The sequence below is a fragment of the Haliotis cracherodii genome, unplaced genomic scaffold (assembly GCF_022045235.1).
Source record: "Haliotis cracherodii isolate W230 unplaced genomic scaffold, xgHalCrac1.p SCAF_23, whole genome shotgun sequence".
NCBI lineage: Eukaryota > Metazoa > Mollusca > Gastropoda > Lepetellida > Haliotidae > Haliotis > Haliotis cracherodii.
The window spans coordinates 7,340,509-7,364,058 of record NW_027266279.1 but is presented as its reverse complement, the minus strand read 5'-3'; the positions used below and the strand labels follow the sequence as shown (position 1 = coordinate 7,364,058).

General features: G+C 38.9%; 1 protein-coding gene across 15 annotated transcripts in view; it reads left to right on the top strand.

Annotated features, from left to right (window-relative positions):
- LOC139471512 (D-glucuronyl C5-epimerase-like) overlaps positions 1 to 23,550 on the top strand; it is a 339,447-nt gene that overhangs the window by 281,322 nt on the left and 34,575 nt on the right. For 8 of the 15 annotated variants that reach the window (XM_071253880.1, XM_071253876.1, XM_071253877.1 and 5 more), the window contains one exon: positions 26 to 145. The gene's annotated coding sequence lies outside the window, so the exon portion shown is untranslated. Of the gene's footprint in view, positions 1 to 21; positions 146 to 1,135; positions 1,177 to 8,173; positions 8,241 to 13,987; positions 14,040 to 18,115; positions 18,135 to 23,550 lie in introns of those variants that run through there. The other 7 variants (XM_071253878.1, XM_071253886.1, XM_071253885.1 and 4 more) reach the window with 5 other exon arrangements.

Here is a 23,550-nt window from a genome sequence, read left to right as displayed (position 1 = left end):
GAATGTTTTTGTCATACACAGGTAGCACAGGCTTGGATGTACTTGCGGAGTGATGGATTTTACTGAGCGTGTGCAGCCAACATGTAGAGTGCCCATGACTGATGACTTGTGAGAAGTAATGGACTTTACTTCTGTTGAAAATCAGGTAGGTAAATTACCTTTTGGTGTGTGTACGTCTCATCAGATTTAGGAGTTATTTAAATGCGGTCAAGAATGTGATAGCTTTGGGCAGTTTTTCACCTTGCAACATGAATGGACCGTGTCTCCTCTTGGCCCTAAAGCAATAATATGCTTGAGTCAAGTCTGTATGTGGATGCAAGTCTTTAGCCCAGTGAGGTGTTGATGTGACCTCAGTGTTTGCTAGAGTTTTGTGGAGTGTTACCAAATACCTTTTGATGTCACGTCTCTTTTTCTACATGTTAATGTGTTTCTTAACTGGGTACTTGTTGATATGTTAGATCGCTACCTGGCTGCACTATTGAGAAGCTGTGTCAAACTTTGGGCTCACTGTTGACATCGCCTGTAAATCAACATTACCGGGTACTAATTTATATACTGTAAAATTAATTTTCTTGTTTTGGGTTTGTTTGAAATCATCCTGAAATAGTGGAAAGATAAACATTGAAATATCGTCAGTATGAGTCCAAACACATACAATAAAAAACTTCAATTAAATCCAAAAATGAAGAAATATTTTGAATCCCAAAAAGGATTTTTCTGTAACAACAATTACGACAAGTATATTTTCACTACAATATCATGAAGTAGTAGAGCTGTATCAAAAAAATATTTTGAAAATCATTTTCAAAATAGACATCAGTTTAAAATGCAGTGGTTGTCAAGACCATTCGTATTCAAGTTTACAATTATCAACAAAAGCATCTTTTTAAACAGCCAACATAAACTCAGATTATGTTTCAAACGAAAGGATTTTATGTGGGATAAGTGAACAGAATAGAATATAAATTTACAGTCTGCTGGTTCTGTATAGAGTGTCTCTATCCCTCATCCTGTATATGTATTAGAGATAATTAGTGGCAAGCAGTGTCTGCTTTGTATGCAGGTAGTACTTGGCGTTGCTAGACTGGTTTTTACTTACGTTTGTATATATGCAGAGCCTGGATTATCGGGGAGGCTTCGGGAGTTAGTATCGGGTGAATTGACTTCCCAGCTGAGGTTGGTACTGGTTTTGTTGTTAAAAAATGGTGGAATGTTAACTCATTCCCTTTGAAAAAGTGAGGATGTTTGTCTGGAAAGTATATCTGGTTCATGGTGTAGATGTTTATATGTTTGATGTTGACATTACGGGGGTTATTTTGACAGATGCTTGTAATTGACGGTTGTGAACATTTTTCTGTTCGATCCGTGAGTGTAAGTTTCTTATAGTAGAGATATCAGGAGATCAACCTTAATATGATGCTGTAGATTTCAGAAGATATCTCTTGATGTCCAGTGTCTTGTACTAAACATGAATGTGTGAATATGGTGTGATGTCGCGTTAAGCATTATTCCAGCAATATCACAGCAGGCGACACCAGAAATGGGCTTCACACATTGTACCCATGTGGGGAACTGAACCCGTGTCTTTGGTATGACAAGCAAACGCTTTAACCACTAGGCTACCCCACTGACCTTATGTGCTGAACTTTCGGGAAGTTGTTATCTATCGGACCGTCATTCAGACGATGTTTCTGACAGATCACGATCTGAAAAATACTATCATGAAAGTGTATCCCGTGTATAAGCCGACCCCTTTCTACAGAATCTTTTTTCTGGTACTCAAAATTCGGCTTATACGCGGTCATATACGGTAATCACTTACTCACTCCTTGTATAACCCTGATGTTTGAAGTAGAGTGAGTGACTGAGTCAGGTTTAACACCGCTTTTAACACTATTCGAGTTATATCGCGGCGTGTCAGCTTAATATGGGAGGAAAGCCTGAAGTAATGCAGGTCTCAGGTGTTTACCACTTCAGTGAAACCCACGAGCACGGGTATGATGACAAACCTAGAAACATAATCAGGGTGAACCAGGATTCGAACCCACAATGTTTGAAGTAGAAGATTTTAGGGGTCCCTTGACTCAAGTGTTACTGATTATGATCTATGGTTTACACAATGTAACAACATACTGTAAGTATGTGATATACAGTATATGACACATGGACGGATACCACTCTAACAATGTGACAAAGGATGCAGTGAGCAACTGGATATATATAGCAATTAGTGACAGTGATGTCATTGTGTGTCTATTCATTAGCAGAGTTTCTGGTAGCAGAGTTTGAACAGATGTTTATACAACTTTTTATCATCTTCTTACACAATTCAAATGATAATGATTATCATGTAGTAAACGGTCCAGTGGTTCTAAAATACAGTCAGCTGTAACACAGGGATGTTATATTTTACTTCCAGTCCGGTAAGCTCAGCTATTTATAGTCCAATCTTAATAAAAATCTGACTGTCTCTGTATAAGTGCAATAATCTTAATTATTGACTTAATTTTTTAGGCAGGTTTTTATAAGTCGTTTAATAGTAGTTCATCAAATATGGTTAGATTTTGTATTGAGTTTTGAACAGAAGTAGCTCTGTTCTGGTCATGGATGATAGTTTCTATATTTACACTTGACATCTCACTGCAAGTACTGGATAAACTGTTACTGTCAGTAAATATACTGTATGTGCTTCAGGTGCAGAGTTGCATCCCTTGGGCACGCCAGAAACCTATGATTGTGGGTTCGAATCCCGGTTCACCCCGATTATGTTTCTAGGTTTGTCAGCACCATACCCGTGCTCGTGGGTTTCACTGAAGTGGTAAATGTCTCAGACCTGCAACACTTCGGGCTTTCATCCCACATTAAGCTGACACGCCGCGATATAACTGGAATACTGTTAAAAGCGGTGTTAAACCAAACTCATTCACTCACTCACTCACTATGCGCTTCAGTGAATGACAAAGGTAGCCCAGTGGAGCAGAGTTGCCTCCCTTTACTACCAGTATCTGCTAGTTTTTATCCAGATTCTGATCCATAGTTTTGCGGCATCATTTGATACTGAGGGAGTCATGGTGATTCTACATTCCCATAACCTCGGTCCCAATGTTCTGTCACATAAGGCTGACGTGCAGTGATGTAATTGAAATCGTAAAAAGCTTCTTGCCTAATTTGTCAAGATTCTGAACGAAATCCTCCTCCCGCAATGCCCCTATGTTATGCAGTTGAATAACTGATGAATACTTTCCTCAAACCAGCTCATTCCCTTGAGTTGAGCTAATAATTGAAGGTGAAAACGAAGTGTTATTTTATTGCTGTGGAACAGGGACAGGTTCTTGTTCCTTGAGGCAAGATGATCCCTGTAAATGATCAACCCTCTGGTCATGCACACGTACATCAACAAAATGTCTACTTTCTTATATAATGCATGCCGACATTCAGCTGTTGCGTCATCTGTAAATGATGACGAACCTCATTGCTCCAAGGGACAGCATTTTAATCTTCAAACAGAATAAGTGCTGTAAAATAATCACAAATTTGAATGCGGTTTGACGCCTTGATTGCTGTTAGTCTCCATCATGTGGGGGGGGGGGGGGGGGGGGAGGGGCAGCCGAGCGTGGAGTTATCCCACAGCTGACAACTTGATGTGGCAGCTTGCTTGCAGGGAGAACCCTCTTTAGTCAAGTTGACAAGGTGTCGGAGCAGTGACTACATGGTTTGAATCCCAGCATGAGTTCGAAAATGTCATGATGGCTTCGTGTGCAAGCTGGGTCATGGTGTCCAACTCCCCCCTGCCTCCTCCCTGTTCATTCATCCCAGGGGGACAAGAGGGAAGCAAGTGTGATTGAGTAGGCCAGACATTGTGATAGATCTACCAACTCACCCGTCTCACATCTGGTCCTGTTGGAGCGTCAGACGAAGATAACCATTCTCCTTGCGCAATTTGCGTGAAATATGGCGGCTTTCTCTCTGTAGTATTTATTTTATTGGCTAAAAATATGATAATTCCATTGTAAGTTTTGTGAATCTCCTTCCAAGTCTGTTGCAGTATGGTTGCTATCTTGATAAATGGTTGCATGTTTGGTTAGTTAGGTTTTTATGATGTCTCGGGTGCCGTTTCCTTGCTTAATTTTGTTAAATATGTTGGATATGTGTTTTTTGGCCAGTTTTGTTAGCAAAAAACTTTCATTGTGATGTTGTGCCTCCCCTTGTGTGTTGCTGCAGAAGTGAGATAGTTAAGATAGGCTGACTATACGAACCCATTCACCCACAAAGTATTGTTGCTGCAAGTGTTTTGTTGTGTGCGATGATCTGCCAAATTGCTTGGGTGGCACTGATTGACTGTTGACATGTCTTACTTATGTGGGGAAAGAAATCCCTTCTACCAGGACTTCTGTCTCAAGGAAGTTCTGATTGGCTGTTTATGATAATGGTTTTCTTAGACTAAAAAAAACAAGATTTCCAATTACCTGACAAAGCTAGCATAACTGTGAAATAAGGCTTGATTAATTGTTTCTGCAACCACTTTTTGTTGAGTAATGTGCATCTGTTTAACTGCTGTATCAGACATGCAGGGGATGTTTTTTTTGTTCAATCAGATAAGATACTTTTTTAATTACTTCAATCACAGACTTATTCCTGTGGGACCCCATGGCTGAATGAAGAAATTTATAAAGGCTTTTAGAACAGTTGTGATCGGCAAAATCAATGATTATTTTTTATTGGCTTGACAAGAAATATTACAAACTATCACAATTGACTTCACGCCCTTTTTCTATTTTGGTGTTTAGTTCACTCGGAATAGATTGTTTGTTAGTTTACTGGAGAAAGGAACACGGGGCCCTGTCATCCTACAGTTGTGTCCCTTGGCTATGCCAGGATCAGGTGAATATGTTTTCAAATGCCATATTCGCCCCAAATAATGATCTCTGGTAATATTTTTTTTTAAGAGCCCCTTAAAACCTTACAACATAACAGTGAATTAAAATAAAAATTTAAGACACAGTCTAGGTCCCAGTCTCGCAGTCTCACAGTTGGCTGTGCTGAGTTGGTTTATCCCTTGGGCACACCAGAAACCTTTGAGTGTGGGTTTGAATCCCAGCTCGCCCCCTTTGTATTTCTAAAAAAAAAAAAGGTGATAGCCAGGGGTTCTGTTTACAACATTCTGTGGGGTCCTCGCTCATTCTGAACAGTTATTGTTCAAGCATATTTAACAATAATATCAAAGTGCATTTGATACGGTATTAATCATACTGAAGTGAGCACTATGTTATATGGTTCATGCTTTTCAATTTCTGGTTTCTTGGGTTCAGACTTTATAATGTACATGCTGTCATTTTCTTGTTTCAAAATGGCTGACTGCAGTTTTTAAAGGTCACTCACTCACTCACTCACCCTAGACCCAAATCGTATTCAACAATGCATTATCACCAAATTATCACACAAAAAATAGCAAACTGTCACATTTTATGGTTTTTGTAGCCTTTAGAGCTACATTTGACCATAAGCTTAACATCCTGCCAAATATTTTAATATGTTGGAGAATAAAATATGGCAGTGACTCTGACAAACAAATAATCAATTTGTTGTAGCCTTCAAATGACTGTTGAATATTTGCTGAAGCATAACTTTGACTATATCAAATATTATTCAAAAGAATTACAGATGGTAGAAAGCTTTTATGCTCCCAGCCTATTTAAATCTGAACAGACGTTTTCCAAGTATTGAGCGTTGAATAAACATTTTATATTGCCTATTAGAATCACCCCAAAGTTCATTCTAAAACCCTTGAAAACTCAACATTATATGTATATTTGCTCACTGCGATGAGCGTAAGGAAAATATCATTTGTTTTTAACAATAACATGAACTTGAAAACTTATGCCTGTTGACATTTAACTACATAAACATCTTTACTACGTTAGTTGTGTTGATCGTTGCTGTAAATTAGGTTGCAAGGACGCTGATGGTGTCATTAAAGACACTTTTCAAACTCATTCCTGAGTAAATAGAAAGTTGATGGTGTTTAAGCTGCGTTTGAAGTCGTCATGTGCAGACTGAACAGCTAAATGGTAGTTTGATGGTCGACATGTTCATGTTCAGATCACATTTTGAAGATACTACTTGAGTGAGACTTATTGGGACTTGTAGCCATCATATTACGTCTTGGAATACATTATAATTTTTCCTGATTTTTTTGGTGGCATATATTAGTTCACAGGTTGACAGACGAGTAATTTTAATGGATGCAGATTGATAAAACATTCTTACATTGTACTTAGTAAATGATAAGCAAATCAAGGAAAACCCGGATTACTGAATTCATCTGAATGGTGATCATGTGCTACCCCACCACCCCAATCTTCCTGAGGCAAGAAAAGTCCAGTCTCCACCCTTGCCGAACAAGGCTGGAATTCCTGGGCTTGATCGTAGCGCCACCAGTGGTTATTACCAGTTATGTCCCTTTTAAACCACTTCTATGGACCAATCAGATTCCACCTCTCGAATCACTTGCATTTGTTTCAAATGAAATGGCGGCGCCCAGTCAAGACGATCTGATTGATAATGAAGATCTATATTGTGATAAAACGGGTTTTACCTCGCAAATGTGCATAAGATCAAGTGAGCACCTTGATTAAAAACATGAAATGATTTGAAAAATATCTGTTGACAACGCGTTGGCGGTACACATGCTTTGCAAATCCTGCAATTGACCGAAATCTGCATGACATTTTACGAACCAGTTTTCGATTTTGTTGTGCAATTTTGATTGGACTATGCATAGATTCGTCAGTCCAGCAAAAATGTAACTCCATAATACCAGCCTAGTTCGGCAAGGGTGGAAACTGGACTTTTATATCCAGCAATCAGTCACATTCAGACCCAGCTAGATACCCCCTTTCACTATCAAGAGTTGAGTAACATACAGAGGATGTGATGACATATGTTCATATCTACTGGGACATTTGTAATATAACAACCTATTAATATATACTTGTTGGTTGTGGCTAATAATACCACCAGGCAATATTATGTAATTAGCATATGATATAATTGTATTCATGAGTCAGTGGTGGAAATCGTGTCAGGAAATTAGTTCGGTTCAAGTCTGTAACAGCCAATGATTGTTGAGCGTCATAAATAAATTGGATCTGTGCCATGATAACCTGGCTGTGACATGTGGGACCAGTCTTCCTGCGTCAACACTGTTGTCATATGTCAGTTTTTGCCACTCACCACCATCCGAAAATATTCAAAATATGAGATTATTTTTTGGTCTAAATCCTGATTGATTATAAAGTAAAAAAAGGTGAGGTGAAATTGGGTTTAACGGTGCGTCCAAGATTATTTCACTTATATAGTGACGTGCATGTACGTGTGTGTTTGTGTGGCTGCTTGTACTAGTCAGACTGATGCTGATTTATAGTGCTAGCTCACTGAGATACCATGCCGCAGTTTTAACATGAATATCCCACTCAGACACAGTATACTGACATCGAGCCGACCAGTCCTTGTTTAAGCCCTTTTATGCCGAGCGCCAGACAGGATAACAACAAGTACCATCTTTTAACATCATTTGGTGTGACGTGGCCGGGGATCGAACCCCGGACCTTCCACTCTCCGGCGGACGCTCTACCACTAGACCACAGAGGCGGTTATAAAGTAAAAAGATCAAACTACAAATGTTTGTATCAATATAGGAAGCGGGCGACTGTTTACTTTCCGTATAAGATTGATCAAATGCATTGTATAAAGTCCGTGGTCACTGTAATTCTCTCCGGAAGTAATCAGTATTTGCATTGTCTTGCCATTTCACCTCTAGCCAAAACAATGTTATGCCAAATACAAAATTATGAAAGTTAAGCTGCACAAGTGTATTTTTGTTTTGACCGACCCAAGCTAATGGATTAGCTGTAAACCATTAAAGATGAAAAATATGGCCCTAATTGCCTCCAGGAGTTGTCAGCAGTAGTTAATTAGTGCGTCTGTCTAATAATATCCTGTCAGACTTTAACGAGCAGACTACTCCCACATGTCATGAGCTGTGCATGTCAAGGCAGGAGCTCTATTTCATGAAACAGCCGTAGTAACACTTGACATGAGGTATGAGACCCATCCAGTGACATAGATCTAGTTCTCTCTCACCTGTCTTTCACAGCATGCAAAGCTGTTATCTGTAGTTGTGTTCAGCCCTGGTGATTGAAGTGGACATACCAGATAGGGAAGCATGTTCATATGTGTTGGTAAGGGTCTATAAGTTGGGTTATGCAGTTAATAATATTTTATCATGGTATTTTATATTTCTTTTTGTTTCCTGTCTAAATGTTACCTTGATTCTAGCCTCCCATGTTGCCTGTTCTGTAGTCTGTCTTACAGACCCTGATACATTTATATCAACTACAGCCCATGCAAGTCTATAATGTTTGGCAAGTCTAGATTACTGCAGTATCTGAAAATGAAGAGAATCACTGGGCTCCCTTTTTATTAGATTTTTATTAAGATAACTGAACAACTGTTTTTTTCTGTATGATATGTTCATTTCAGAGACTATATGTTAGTCTACCTGTTCTGGGGCCAGGATGTAGAATATCTGTACTGTGGTAGGGTCAAATTTGTTAGAGGGCCAGGTAACTGATGTGATTGAGTTAATCCGATGTCCGAGTTGTATCATAAAAACAGCAAAAATAGACTTCTACAGTATAGACACTCCCTATTGCAGGCGGGGTGGTGGGGTAGCCTATTGGGTAAAGCATTCGCTCATCATGCCAAAGACCTGGGTTCGATTCCCCACATGGGTAAAATGTGTGAAACATATTTCTGGTGCTCCCCCCCCCCCCATCCCCGTGATATTGCTGGAATATTGCTAAAAGAGGCGTAAAAACTCACTCACCCATGTGACCCATGAAGATCCGAGGTAGAAAAGGTCTTCAGCAACCCATTCTTGCCACAATAGGCGACTATGCTTGTTGTAAGAGGCGACTACTGGGATCGGATGGTCTGGCTCGCTGACTTGATTGATGCATGTCATCGATCGATGCATGGATCGATGCTCATGATGTCAATCACTGGATTGCCTGGTCGAGACACGATTATTTACAAACCAGCCATAATATAGCTGGAATATTGCTGAGTGCGGCGTTAAACAATAAGCCAACAAACCAAATTTTAGGCTTTTGGGCACCATACTCGCTCATGGGTTTCACCAAAGTGGTGAATGTCTAAGACCTGCATCACTTTGGGCTTTCCTCCCATTAAGCTGAAGCTCAATGATATATTTGGAATACTGTTCAAAGGGGTGTTAAACCAAACTCCTCACTCACTGAAGATAGTATGTGTTGTCGATTGCCAGCGTTGAGATGATTCATGAGATGTTCTGTCTGGGTCCTTTCAACTGAGCAAGCTTCACTTCCGTCCCGGACTGCTCTTCCTTGCACCTCACCTCGTACACGTCAGGATGCGCTTTTGAAGTGTATTTTGAAGTGTTAACCTTCCTGCGCTGTGTCTGTTGTTACTGAATGTAGGACAGCAAGCCGTCAGGTCCGTCTTGGTGACAACGCAGGTTTTAAATTCTCGTCTTCATAGATACAGCGAATTGGCGTGGTGTTGGTCTTGGCTCTGTAAACCAATGTAGACTGTAAACCAGCTTTGCCTTGAACGCATCGACCTCAGTCACGAAGGGAACAAACTGGTGGTTGTGACCTCTGTCAGTGACTTGACCTCAGGTATCTGAAGTGACGGCAGTAATCTCACACCCAGCTTTGTCACAGAACCAAGATGAAACTTCACACTACTTCTTATTCCATGATACTTGTACTTCTGATAAGTTGATGAAGATGCTCCCACTTTCCAACTCAATGAAGGCAGCACGTATCTGGGCAGTTGTACCCGAGGAAATACATTATGACAGATGTCTGTGCCATTTATACCTAATTAAACATCATCTTAAATTATTTGCCACAATGTTTTGATATTGTTTGCGAGTTAACAAAACATTGCTCTTTCCTTGCGTGTAACAGTCATCCCATATTAATGGTACACGTGTGGAACTTTAGGCAAAGCAGCTTAAAGTTTACTTACAAAACTTGCTTTTTACTTACCCAATTGTTCTGCATATATTTCTAAGATCAACTTTTCAGTTAACTCACAAATTGATTAATAAGAGTTTTACTACCAAAATATATCTAAAACAATAAACTTTTACAAGCGCTTTACTCTTTAATTGTAACTTCTTACTGTCATATGTGTCTACTATTGCAAAAGTTTCCGTCAAAAGGTCTTTCTTGCGTTGGTGATTATAACCATGTGGATGTCTGGTTCATAGATGTTACTCGATGTTGAGGTTGTACTGTTTTCATTTTTTAATTGTTGTCCCGGTCTTACACCCAGCTTGCTCCCCATGCAATTCTGGTGCAGAGAGAATGGCATGCCATGGCATGTTCAAAAAGTCGGAATCCAGTTGCAAAATGGAAATTGGAGTTGCGAAAGTTGGATCTTAACAGTGCTTCAATTAATGTGTTAGGAGCAGGTCATGAGAAACAAGCCTTATGTGCTATACATTTGTGTTGCTTCTTGTAAGATGTAGTTTGGATCCGTAACACTTAAAGAGGGTTACTACCAGTGGTATGGTTATACAGGGCTACATGATACAGGGAATATTTGTAATGTATTTGCCGAAATAAAAACTAAAAAAGCTCCATGGACTTAAAACCATGCATAGAAAGTAAAATTTTGTCAGATCAAGTTACGGAAAGAAACTTTATAGTTGAAACATTGATAAACGGTGATTGACACTGTCTTTCTATTTCCTGTTAGTGTAATGCTGTAATCCATATTGATGTTTGTGATGACCCAGAAATAGTAATTGCATTGACGTATGTTTGCCTTTGCTCCTACGCGTTACTAGTGATTCATTAAACGATGACGAAGTTTATGTCAAGTCATGGCATGTATGACAGATAAATAAAAAAAATACCTAATTTAACAACTATGGTTCACAATCTCATTAAAATCAGATGTTAGTTCTTGCGATCACTGAACAAAGATCTGAGGACATCCCATTACGGGTCATGTCAGAACCACCTTTCGCGAACTTTGACAGACCACTGAAAGGGCTAACAAGAAGCCGAAATCAGCAAAAAGCTAGTAGCTTTCTCGAGCTTTACGGCACTTGTTTCAACCTGGCGACTTCTATTTCAGACTACGCTTAAAAAATATGTTGACACAGTTCTTGATTAAAATTTTGAAAACTGAACAAACGAACATTCCAGAATGTCTAATATATGGTTGAGATTGTATGGCAGTGCTTCCCACATATTGTGCACTGCCTCCTCTGTTCAAATGTTTATCCCACGGAAGCGAGAGATAGACAATGATTTTAACGGAATCAGTCGAACAGGCCATAACTATCGTTTGGAATACCGCGTGTTAACGTTTTCGAGGTTGCATTTATTAGAAAACACATTCGGACTGTCACTTTCATGATCTGGTAAGCGATGCTTTGATTGGTCGGATGAAAGGTCGTTTTGACGTGACCCGTAATGGGTTGTCCTCAGATCTTTGTTTAGCGGCAGCAAGAACTTAGATCTGATTTTAATGCGATTGCTATGGGTCATTTCAAGGCATTAGTAGGTCAGTGTTACATAATACAATGGTGAGTTGGTACGATCTGTCGATTAGTTGACACATGATTTTTACCAGATTAAATTGAACTATTTTGAATTGAATGTAGAATAATTTTAACAGGGTTTTGAAATGCATCGTAAATATTGAACAAGTGTGAAAAATGCAGTTTTTATGACCAACCCCCATTTGATTATCCAATATTCCCCCAAAAACTTTTTAACATCAGGTTCTATATCTTTCTCCATTGATACTACCCTTTTAATTTTCCTCAACTTCAAAACATCAACGTCAGAATAATCAGTCTCGCAAATCTGCCCAAACAGATTCCATCAGGCAAAAATAGCAAAATAGTGAAAATTATTTGAATGGATCACTGAAGACACCATCAATGTAAACAATCAAGTCTGGACCAGACAATCAAGTGATTGATATTATGAGCACCATATACCTACATTTTAGAGGTCACTGACACATATTGTTTTTTGGTTGAAGTTGTATTTTGTGGAGAAAAATACTGTTTTGCTTTTGGCCCTAAAATTTGTAAAGTGTGTGAAACACAAAATTGTCACCATTTCATTTTTACATTCATCTCTTGGAATTTCCCCAGCTGAGGTATATGGCCTACATGTGTCTTGAATTTGTCTGCCTGCATGTTGTGTGTCTGCTGACATTGCCAGTCTGTAGCGGGTCGGTTTCAGTTTATGTTATATGAATTTTAGAATTACTTTTGAATGTGAAATACATATGTTGGATATATCCTAGTCTTTTATAAGAAATGAACGTTGATGCTTATGAATTCCATATATATAGGGGCGAACACCTAGTGGCCTAGTGGTTAAAGCGTTCGCTTGTAACGCCGAAGACCCGGATTCGATTCAATTTCACACATGGATACAATGTGTGAAGCCCATTTCTGGTGTCCCCCCGCCGTGATATTGCTGGAATATTGCTAAAATTGGTGTAAACCCATACTCACTCTCCATATATATATATGTGTGTGTGTGTGCATCTTTGACATTGAACTTCATTTGTATATTTCAGTCTTGATTATCAGATTTTAAAAAGTAATTTTGTATTTCGTTATAGAAAATGCATTACCTAGAGTTATCATGATTGGCAAAAATGGAGTTTAAAAAAAGCATGGTTTTGCTGTTTACCACACACAAAAGTGTTAATAACATTTGTAAATCTTTAAAGTTAATACACCGTAGAAACTTTAATATAAAACCAGTTTATTTATTTTTAACCTTAAAATTCAAAACAATTGCCCACAGGATAAAAAATATGCTCAAATTACGTAAATTGCATGAATATTTAACAGGAAATCAGCAGTATGTGTTGAAAGATAAATTGATGTGAACCATGCTTCATTGATCGGTACAGCTCGCTGTGAATAATGGATGTGAGAAAGGGGAAATGTATACTTGAATTACAGGTGTTTGTGTGTGGGGAGGGAGGGTGGCTGTCATTCACCCGCCAGCTCTGTGGTTTCATCGGGGGGTGGGGTGGGTGGGGGGGATGGATGAGAAGCAGCAGAGCTCGCTAGTGTGTATAGTGGTTTGAAAAGGAAGGGGGATAGCCCCTGCTCCCAGTGCATGTGCGAATGTCGAGAGTATGTGACTGTGAATGTCGAGAGTATGTGACTGTGTCAAGTTTTTCCGGAGCGGGATCACAGGGAGGCTGAGTTGATGCTAGCTGTGCATTTTTGTGTCCGCTTTTTTCAAATAAGTAAAACTTACGAAATTTACAATATCATTATTCCGAATTCAAAATATGGTTCCTTCTGTTATGTATGATTGTCCCCTTAAACTGGGTGGTATGAGCCATTTTGTGATGTTATTTCGTCCCCTTAAATTGGCATGTGTCAGTATTTTGTGATGTTATTTCGTCCCCTTAAATTGGCTTGTGTCAGTATTTTGTGATGTTATTTCGTCCCCTTAAATTGGCTTGTGTCGGCATTTTGTGATGTTATTTCGTCCCCTTAAAGTCGGTGGTATGAGCTATTTTGTGATGTTATTTCGTCCCCTTAAAGCGGTTGGTATCGTCACTTTCGTGATGTTATATATTTATAACACCCCCTTACCCTGTGATGTTATACCTTCTCCTATGACGTTATGTCTTGCCTTCAATGACACTTAATCGTGCCCTTTAATGATGCTATATCATAACAATCTACCCTCCCCTTTCATGGTGTTGTTCCGTCCCCTCTCGTATCTTCTCCAATAATAATGTTGTATCATCTATTGTCAACAGTGACACATTGATTGACATACTGATATGCTATCAACACTCAAAGTCGCTGCATGATGTGTTGTGTTAGCATGAGTCATGCTCTGCCCCACTGCAGGAATTGCACTGATATTGATGAGCTTAGAGAGGACGTTTACAACACACCTGTCCGCAGTCTGCCTCTACAGTAGGTAAGGGAGAATGTATTCAGCTTTGCGATAATGTTTTTGTTCTCTTCAGCTTTTTAGCAGGCTTGGAAGATTGTATCAATTTGTAACTGTTCTTGTATGCATTGATTTTTGATAGGTATTTCTACTTTTTCTGTTTAACAAGATTAGAATGAATGTAAAGAGCTGTAAACATTGCATTGTCACTTTTTGAAACTGTTTTTGCTTTACAAGGTTTTAAAAAAGGTATTTTATTGTAAGGCATTGGTACTTTCCTTGTTTCGTATTGGCCTGATTGAAAGATATCATCACATGGATGTGAAAAGCATGGATATAAGCTGATTTAGACTGTATGTATTGTGGAAAGTACCACATGAAAAGTACGAGAGAATATACCGAGATATCATCACATGGATGTCGAAAGCATGGATATAAGCTGATTTAGACTGTATGTATTGTGGAAAGTACCACATGAAAAGTACGAGAGAATATACCGAGATATCATCACATGGATGTCGAAAGCATGGGTATAAAACTGATTTAGACTGTATGTATTGTGGAAAGTACCACCTGAAGTCATTACATGGACCACATGCTTGCTTTCGTCAGGTAAGCTGGAAAGACCTGGAATTCACTGAAGTGTAAGTGGTTCACGCTGAACTGCACATTTTGTGAACATTTAGTACTGAGTAAGGGATGCATTTAAATCCACTGAAATATTCAGATTTATTCTATACACCATCACTTTCACTACATTAGATTCTACTTTCTATCATTTTAAAAGAAGTACATTTTTAACAGCTTGGATGCACTGACATTATAATGGTAGACATTATAATGGTGGTATTTCATGCATGACTTTCCTTATAATCTCATTGCCAGAAACACACAGTCTTGGTTCACTATGAAAAAGTGCATTTCAAATCATTTCTCATCCTTTTAGTAAAGTTTTGATGAGATTCTGTCATTTCGTTTGACTTACATGGTGTATTTGTCTTGTTAAGCGTACATAAACAATGTGGGTGAACAGCAAAAGATGCTTACTTTATGTTATTCCAGACTTGATATCTTTATGTTTGACATTTGGTTTGTAACCAGAAGATCTAAAGAGAAAGCATGCTTAAAAACCTGCGTCAATAGTTGTCATGGTGACCAACTTCACAAGCCTTGAGAGGTGGTCGGGTAGCCTAGTGGTTAAAGCGTTCGCTTGTCACGCCAAAGACCCGGGTTCGATTCCCCTCATGGGTACAATGTGTGTAGCCCATTTCTGGAGTCCTTGTCCATGATATTACTGGAATATTGCAAAAAGTGGCGTAAAACCATACTCATTCACTCACACAAGCCATCATTGAGTGAGTTTGGTGTAACGCTGCTTTGAACAGTATTCCAGTTATATCACAATATGTCTGCTTGATGTGGGAGGAATCCCTGAAGTGATGTAGGTCGGGTGTTTACAACTTTGGTGAAACTTATGACCACAGGTATGATCCTAACAACATACCAGGATGAAACATTTATTCAAACTCAAGATCATAGGTTTTCAGCGTGCCCATTGGACGCAACTCGACACAGTGAAATGCAGCGTCTAGGATGACGGGGCCATCTGCACCCTCTTTATAAGCTTATCAAAATACAAGGATGTTGACTCACACTTCTTCTCATTTAATTACTTTTGTGATGGCTAAAGATGGGTATATTGTACTACAACATTCAAAGCCTCTGTAAAGTTTTCAAAAGTTCTATGGTAGGCGTGTAGGATGTTTCCAAATTTTATGTATCAGTGACAAAAATGATGTCTTATGCAATTCCCTATTTTGACTAGAACCATATGTTCCTATGGGGGTTTTTCAGGAGAAGAATTGACTTGCTTTTGCATGTGTTTGTTTAGTCTGTCATACAGACCCTGAAACAAATAAATCCAATACACCCTATGCAGGACTATAATGTTTGGCAAGTCTAGATTACTGCAGTGTCATGGAGAGTCTGTGGGCTCCTTTTTATTTATTTTTACTAAGATGATTTAACAACTGTTCTTTTTTTCTGTAAGATGTGTTCAGTTCAGAGACTAGATGTAAGTCTCGAGTTTGTCGTGTGTACCTTTTCACAAACACCTGGTGTCAACATTTTGTGTGACCTAACAGTGTGTCCTGCCCAGACTCTGCAACTAACCCTGCTGATTAATGGGATACTTGTATGTATTGTGAGACATGGCTAGAAGAGCATGAGGTGGTAGTTTCTCACAGCAACACTTGAAAATTTAAACAGACAGTTGGTATTCGATAGATCTGTTGTGAAGAAAAAAGTCTTTTTGTTGAAAAAAAAGAAAAAGAAAGAAAGAGTATTTCATACCTTTCTTAGTCACTGTGACCGTTTCACACAACAGTTGGTGAGTGAAAGTCTGGGTACAGTGAAAGTTTCTTTCCATCCCCTAGCAACAGGCATGCAACAGACATGTACGTCTCCTAGCAACAGTGTACAAACAGTAATGATTTATTGATACAGAAATGCATTCTTGGCATAATTATTTTTGTAAATATGTTGGAAATATCTTGTAGAAACAGACACATGTAGATGAAGTTACCAGCAACATTTGTGAAATGGGTTCACTGATTGGAAAACATAACACATGATTGGTAATCTGCTTCCGATTGATCTGACTGACTTGGTATTATGATACATGATAAGTTTCGGGATTGCAGCACAACGAATACCTTTGCCTTTGAGTTATATTAGGTTTTTGTCTTTTGTGGATGAATCATTCCACTGAGCTCGAACATATGTTCAATTTTAGATTTAGAAATACTAGCCCAGCATGGCCCAATGATGTGCTGCAATTAGTTGTGTAGAGTTATGTCCCTTGTTATGTCAGGATCTTAGTTTTTTTCATCCTGATTTTGCCTGTTTATGACTTCACATCTACAACTTCACTTAAAGGTTTCCTCCTACATTAGTTTGGAATACATTGGTGACATAACTGAATTCTGTTCAAAGAGGCATTCAAACCCAATTCACTCACTTACTCACCCGTGAAGATCCGGGGTAGAATAGGACTCCAACAACCCATGTTTGCCGTAAAAGGCTACTGATGATGCTTGTCATAAGAAGCGACTTACGGGATCGGGTGGTCAGGCTCGCTGACTCGGTTGATGCATATCATCGGATCCCAATTGCGTGGATCGATGCTCATGATATCAATCACTGGATTGTCTGGTCCGGTCAGGATTATTTTTCAGACCGCCGTCATACAGCTTGAATATTGCTGAGTGCGGTGTTAAACAACAAACAAAAAAAGCTGAGTCCCATTGCAGGGTCTCATCTGTCCAGGATATGTACAGGAACATATTCAGGATATGGATTTGATCAGCCTCTTCAACTTTGAAAACACTCAGCAGATTAATGACAATATCAACAACAAATACTCACTCATCATTTATTCATGATAGATAATTTTTTTATTGTTCTTCATGTAAATAGAAATAACAAAATTAATGTACTTGATTTTTCAGAAAACTTTGAAAGTCTCTTAAATTTTTGACCTGTGTTCGCCATCATTCATGGTGTCATCAATCTTGATTTACAGCATGCCTGTTCACACACATGCAAGTGATTCGTTCATTATTCAATGTTTTTTCCTCAAATGTCTGTTCAGGATAAATCATAATGATTAAACTTGGCGCCATGGCACAGGCTCACAGTGTGTAAATCAAGGCAAAAGTGTTTAATTTTCAGCTTGTATTTTTAAAGAAAATGTGATTGTAGTCAAATTTATCTTTCCTGTCCAACTTAAGCCACATCATCTTGTCTTGCTGAGGCAAACTTGAATTAGTCCCACAAGTAATTAGTCAATTCTGACATTAACAGAGTAGCTGGTGTTGGAGATTTCTCCACAAATGTGTTAAGTAATCGTCCCAGCATTGGTAACACACAGGGCCTTCCAATTCATCCCTCATTGCAGATCACCTGTTGAGTCTCGGACCCAGTTTAATGTGGTGATGTCATCCCCTTTTATCTGCCATCAGTCACCTTCGACCTCTGTCTTTCACCTTTAACCTCTCTATCCACAATGCACAGGTGGCAACCACAAGGACTGCCATCTGTTTGGCCCAAGCATAAAATCAGGTACTCAGTTCAATCAAATTTTATGTATTTTGGTGTTTTTTTTTACCTTTTTTCATCTAAATCTTTAAGATTTCGACAGGAAGATCATCTTGTGGCTTAATCTTTAAGATTTCGACACAGAAAGATCATCTTGTGGATGTTCCAATGATAGATATTTTCCCTCTTTCAAACAAGCTACCATGTTCAATTTCTCTCGAGGTTTTGTTCACCATGTGACACTGTATATCATGTAGGTATTCATTTAACTGGGAATATTGCTGTCTTTGAAACCAATTACCATGCTCATTGTGATCTATGTTCATCCAACAAAACAAGACAATAACTCTTGATTCTATGTTTTTATACATCATATGATTTTTATGTATCATGTATCATGTATCATGTTATTTGATTGTTCTTCCCCCCCCCCCCCCCCCCCCATCCCCCCTCCTGATTTTCCTCTTTCAAACTAGGTACCATGTTCTGGAACTCTTCATTCTATGTTTTTATATGGGGCGGTCGGGGAGCCAAGTGGTTAAAGCGTTTGCTAGTCACGCCGAAGACCCGGGTTCGATTCCTGACATGGGTACAATGTGTGAAGCCCATTTCTGGTGTCCCCCGCCGTGATATTGCTGGAATATTGCTAAAAGCAGCGTAAAACCATATTCACTCACTCACTCACTATGTTTCTATACATCATATGATGTTGTGTATCATGTATCATGTGTCTTGTTATTTGATTGTTCTTCCCCCCCATACCCCCTCCTGATTTTCCTCTTTCAAACTAGGTACCATGTTTCGGAGCTCTTGATTCTATTGGGTTAACATACATCATAAGATGTTGTGTATTCTTAAAATAAGTGCCTAGATCCTCCTATGATCCTTACACAACTCCCCTTCCATAGGAATAGTAATATTGATAAAGGTAAATATTTACGTCCGAAGGCGACAGTTAAATAGGCCCTTATGATCCCACTTGAGACATTCACAAGAGTGCCATACATCCGTCAGGAGAAGTGATTGTGCCATATGCATCCATAAATTCCAACAACCATCTGTCTAATACTATTAACCATGCTGAAAGCAAATAGTCCTTCATCCCAAAGTACTTCAGCCCTGGAGGAGGTGCTGGTGTCGACCTCACTGTGACCTCATTTGTTCAGCCAATGAGGCGTGGGTGGGATACACAGCCCCGTGTATGAATGAGAGATCTGATGGGTAATACAGGCCGATGATAACAATGCTTTGAAGAGGCGATATTAATGTAAACAGTGTGCAGACATGACAATAGTACGGTGGACTTTGGAGGCCATGGTTGAGATGCTAGGTGGAAAGGGCAGTATATATTTCACTGGGAAAGTACCTCCATTAGCATGTGTTGGAGATGACATCTTCATACCTATATGGTGAGTACTGTAGATCAGTGCTGAAATCTTGAGTGTCGGCCACATGGCAATGGCATATTGTCTGGTTGGGATAGTTAACTTTTGAATGTTTTACATTTGCGGAATGTTAACTTTAGAAGATGTCATTTTCTTCCAAATTGAAACTTCTTTATCAAAATGAAATTTTGAAATTGTTAAGAACATTCTGATGGATTCATGGAAATATCTAGACATTTTAGCTGCCGAAGACTTTCTCAGTCAACCTGTCCAGAGTTGGACATTACAGTTACATATGGATGTAGTTATTGGGTTTCTGAATTCTATTCTCCTCAGAGGGGGCATGGGTGGCCCAGCCGTCTAAGGCGCCGAGATTCGCTGTGCAGAGTTGCGTCCCTTAGGCATGCCAGAAACCTATGATTGTGGGTTCGAATCCCGGTTCGCCCCGATTATGTTTCTAGGTTTATCAGCACCATATCCGTGCTCGTGGGTTTCACCGAAGTGGTAAACGTCTGAGACCTGCATCACTTGGGCTTTCCTACCACACTAAACTGACAAGCCGTGATATGACTGGAATACTGTTAAAAGCGGCGTTAAACCCAACTCACTCACTCACTCACTCACTCACTCACTCACTCACTCACTCACTCTATTCTCCACATGGTACCATGAGTGAAGCCTCTGCTTGATGTCCCCCTAAACTGTGTGAATAAACGCTACAATGAGTGAAGCCCAATTCTGGTGTCCCCCGCTTTGATATAGCTGGAATATTACTAAAAGTGGCATAAAACCATACTCGTTCACTGACTCACTGTATAAATAATATCGTTTTGACCAAATATGTTTGACACATTTATTTTTATATATAACTTTATATTCATGACTCACTTGTATATACATCAACTTGTTCTTGTCACGTCTTGGCTGAAATGTGACATCAAATTTTAACTCACTCACTCACTGATATCCCCTATTGTGATATGGTTGGAATATTGGAAGAAGATTCACTCACTCAGAGGATAATTTTTTGGCATATTGTAATTTGAATGGTCTAAAATGTCCTGAATTTTGAAATAAGTCAATGTAATGCCTTATGTGCCTTTATAGCTTGTGGTAAGTTTTAATATAATCATACACTACATCATGCGTGTGAATAGATTTTTGGGGTTAATTGCATATTTTGTCGAAGAATGTTATTTAAATTAAACATTGTGGAAAACTTAATAGGACTACAGTGTGATACAATAAATGTTTAATTAATTCTAACATAATGTTGTAAAAATGGGTCAAAATAGAGTCGCAACAATTAAATGTTTATGTTTGACTTAGTGTGTGACAACATCTGTATGTGTGTCACGACAGAGTGAACATCTGTGACTATCTGTGACTATCTGTGTCTATCTGTGTAAACTGTGACTCAGGGCCCCGGCATGGCACCAGTCAGTGTAGACTAAGTATAGGTTTCGGTAGCAATGACCTTTACTAAATACACTTCTCAGTGTGCAAGTACTGTTACTCTATGCAGGGGATGTATCAAGCATATGCACAACATTTTACAGTGACGGTATGGATTGAAATCACGATATGATGTCTTTCTTCTTTTAGCCATGTGGCAAAAGTATGGACTGATTAGGAGATATACTGTGTTTTCAATGTAGAGCTAGGTTATTTGTAGATTTAACCCCGCTAAATTGAATTTGGAATTTCAAATGTTAAATTTAGCGCGGTTAAATCTACAGGTAACCTAGTTCTACATTGAAAACACAGTATGTTTATCTCCATTCGACCATGATGAAATAAAATGCGAACTCTTTGGTGTTAGCAAATATACTGAGTGAAAAGGCATGGGTTGAGTTCAGTGTTTTGAGTGGGTTGTTGATCTGAATTACGCCGAAAAAACTATGGCGCTGTATATACTCAAGCAGTTTTTTTACACAGTAATACTTCACTCGATCATACGACAGGCATTTAAAGCATATAAGCATGGCAACTTGGTAAGCTAACATGAGGTGGGCATCCCTAAAGAAAACATCACACGTCACCATTATGACGTCATATTGCTCATTGTGACGCAAAAGATATGACAGTCGTATATAGAAAAGCGCCAAAATTCCAAGCTCTATGTTGTCTCCAAAACATAACTACATTCCCTTTGTAGATTTCTATTGTTTTTTTTGCACGAATTGTATTGCCACACATCCTTTGAATATTGTAGTAACCGCATCTGTGCATTTTGTAACCTGTAATTGTAGATATAATTATTTAAATACGCCTACCGACAATGACTGAAAAAATAGTAATGCTACAGCTCTTAATGAAGCAAAAAATTTAATTTAGATTTTGCATTTCCCTTCTCACTGGTGTTCCTTTTCAATTTAAGTTGAGTTGTTTGCTAGAAGAGTGACGTCAAGGTCACCTTCATAAAGGTCAGCTACAAAAACGTTTTTTTCTGAAATATCGGTTGTGGCTATCAACAACAAAAATAAGTTTAAGTTTCCAAGCAGACTGGAAAAAATCGTAACTTTGTTAATACGTGAGAAGTTTTGGTTATCTGATTATATTTTATCTGGTTTCTTTCTTTTTGCAAAGTCTCCTTGTGTCATCACTAAATTTTTGTGATCCATTCATATAATTTTCACTGCTATTTTGCCTTTTATGCCCCAATGGAATCTGTTTTGATGGATAATTGAGATTAGGTATCTTTTTCATCATTGACTTATGAGTGTCAAAGGTCAAGGACACTGTGAACACTGAATGCTGAAATAGTGAATGACAATTGTTCTATTCCACCTTTAGCAATATTTCAGCAATATCACAGCAGGGGACACCAGAAATGGGCTTCATTTATATTGAACTAATTTGGGGAAGCGTTTGCCCCCCAATGTGACTAACCATGTTTAAACACTTGGCAACCTCACCTCACCTATTTGAAATACTAAGTCAAGACATGGTGACAGATAGTGTGTAGGTCTAATCCACCCATAGTTTATGTCTGTGAATGTTCCCAACGGTATGTGGCTGCCTCACAAGATCATGTTCCCACCTTATGTCTATGTGTTGGTGTGGTGGATAGGGGCGGTCGGGTAGCCTAGTGGTTAAAGCGATCGCTCGTCACGCCAAAGACCCGGGTTCGATTCCCCACATGGGTACAATGTGTGAAGTCCATTTCTGGTGTCCCCCGCCGTGATAATGCTGGAATATTGCTAAAAGCGGCGTAAAACCGTACTCACTCACTCACTCACTGGTGTAGTGGATAGAGTGTTTGCCCACACAGGAGGGCGGTGGTTTAATCCCTGGTAGCATCATACCAAAAGATGGTACCTGTTGACATTTGTTGTTACTTTGCCTGGCGCTTGATAAAACAAGGATTGGTCTGTTCTGATGCCGTACTCTTTGTTCGAGGGGGGTATCCATGTTAAACTGTGTCATGTAATAACAGTGGGCTGGCACTATGAAGTCAGCATTAGTCCTGACTCAAACAAGCTGATTTATTAATGTATGCACAGGCAGATGGACAGACAGACAGACATGCAAATAAACCTCATTTCACGCCACCTATTTAAAGGCAATATTTCCTTCATAATTGTCCTGCGTATTGATGACAGATAGGTAGGGTGATTGTGTTAAAAAATTATTTTGATTCAGTTCAATTTAAACAATTTATTGTGTAAAGTTGTCTGAATTTCTATGTTATCTACATCATGTAAACTATATTGTTTGCAATAACACTCATAAAAGGATGTTGTGGACTATAGATGATGTTATGGTACTTGTGATGGTTGTATCAACACCAGATCATACAGAATCTCAATTAACAACAAAGTTTGTTAAAAAATATACAACTTTACTTTTGATATGACCCCTAGGTACATGTTGGCCTTTTGTGATTGATCAACTGTCAACAGGTGTTTATTATGAACTCCTACTAGTTACATACTGACAGCTGTTAATCAACAACTATTGATCTTAGAAGCCACAATAAGCAGCCAAGTCATCTGCCTTTGATTGAATGAATGTGTTGTAAAAATGTCTCATAGTTTTCTTTTGAAATTTTT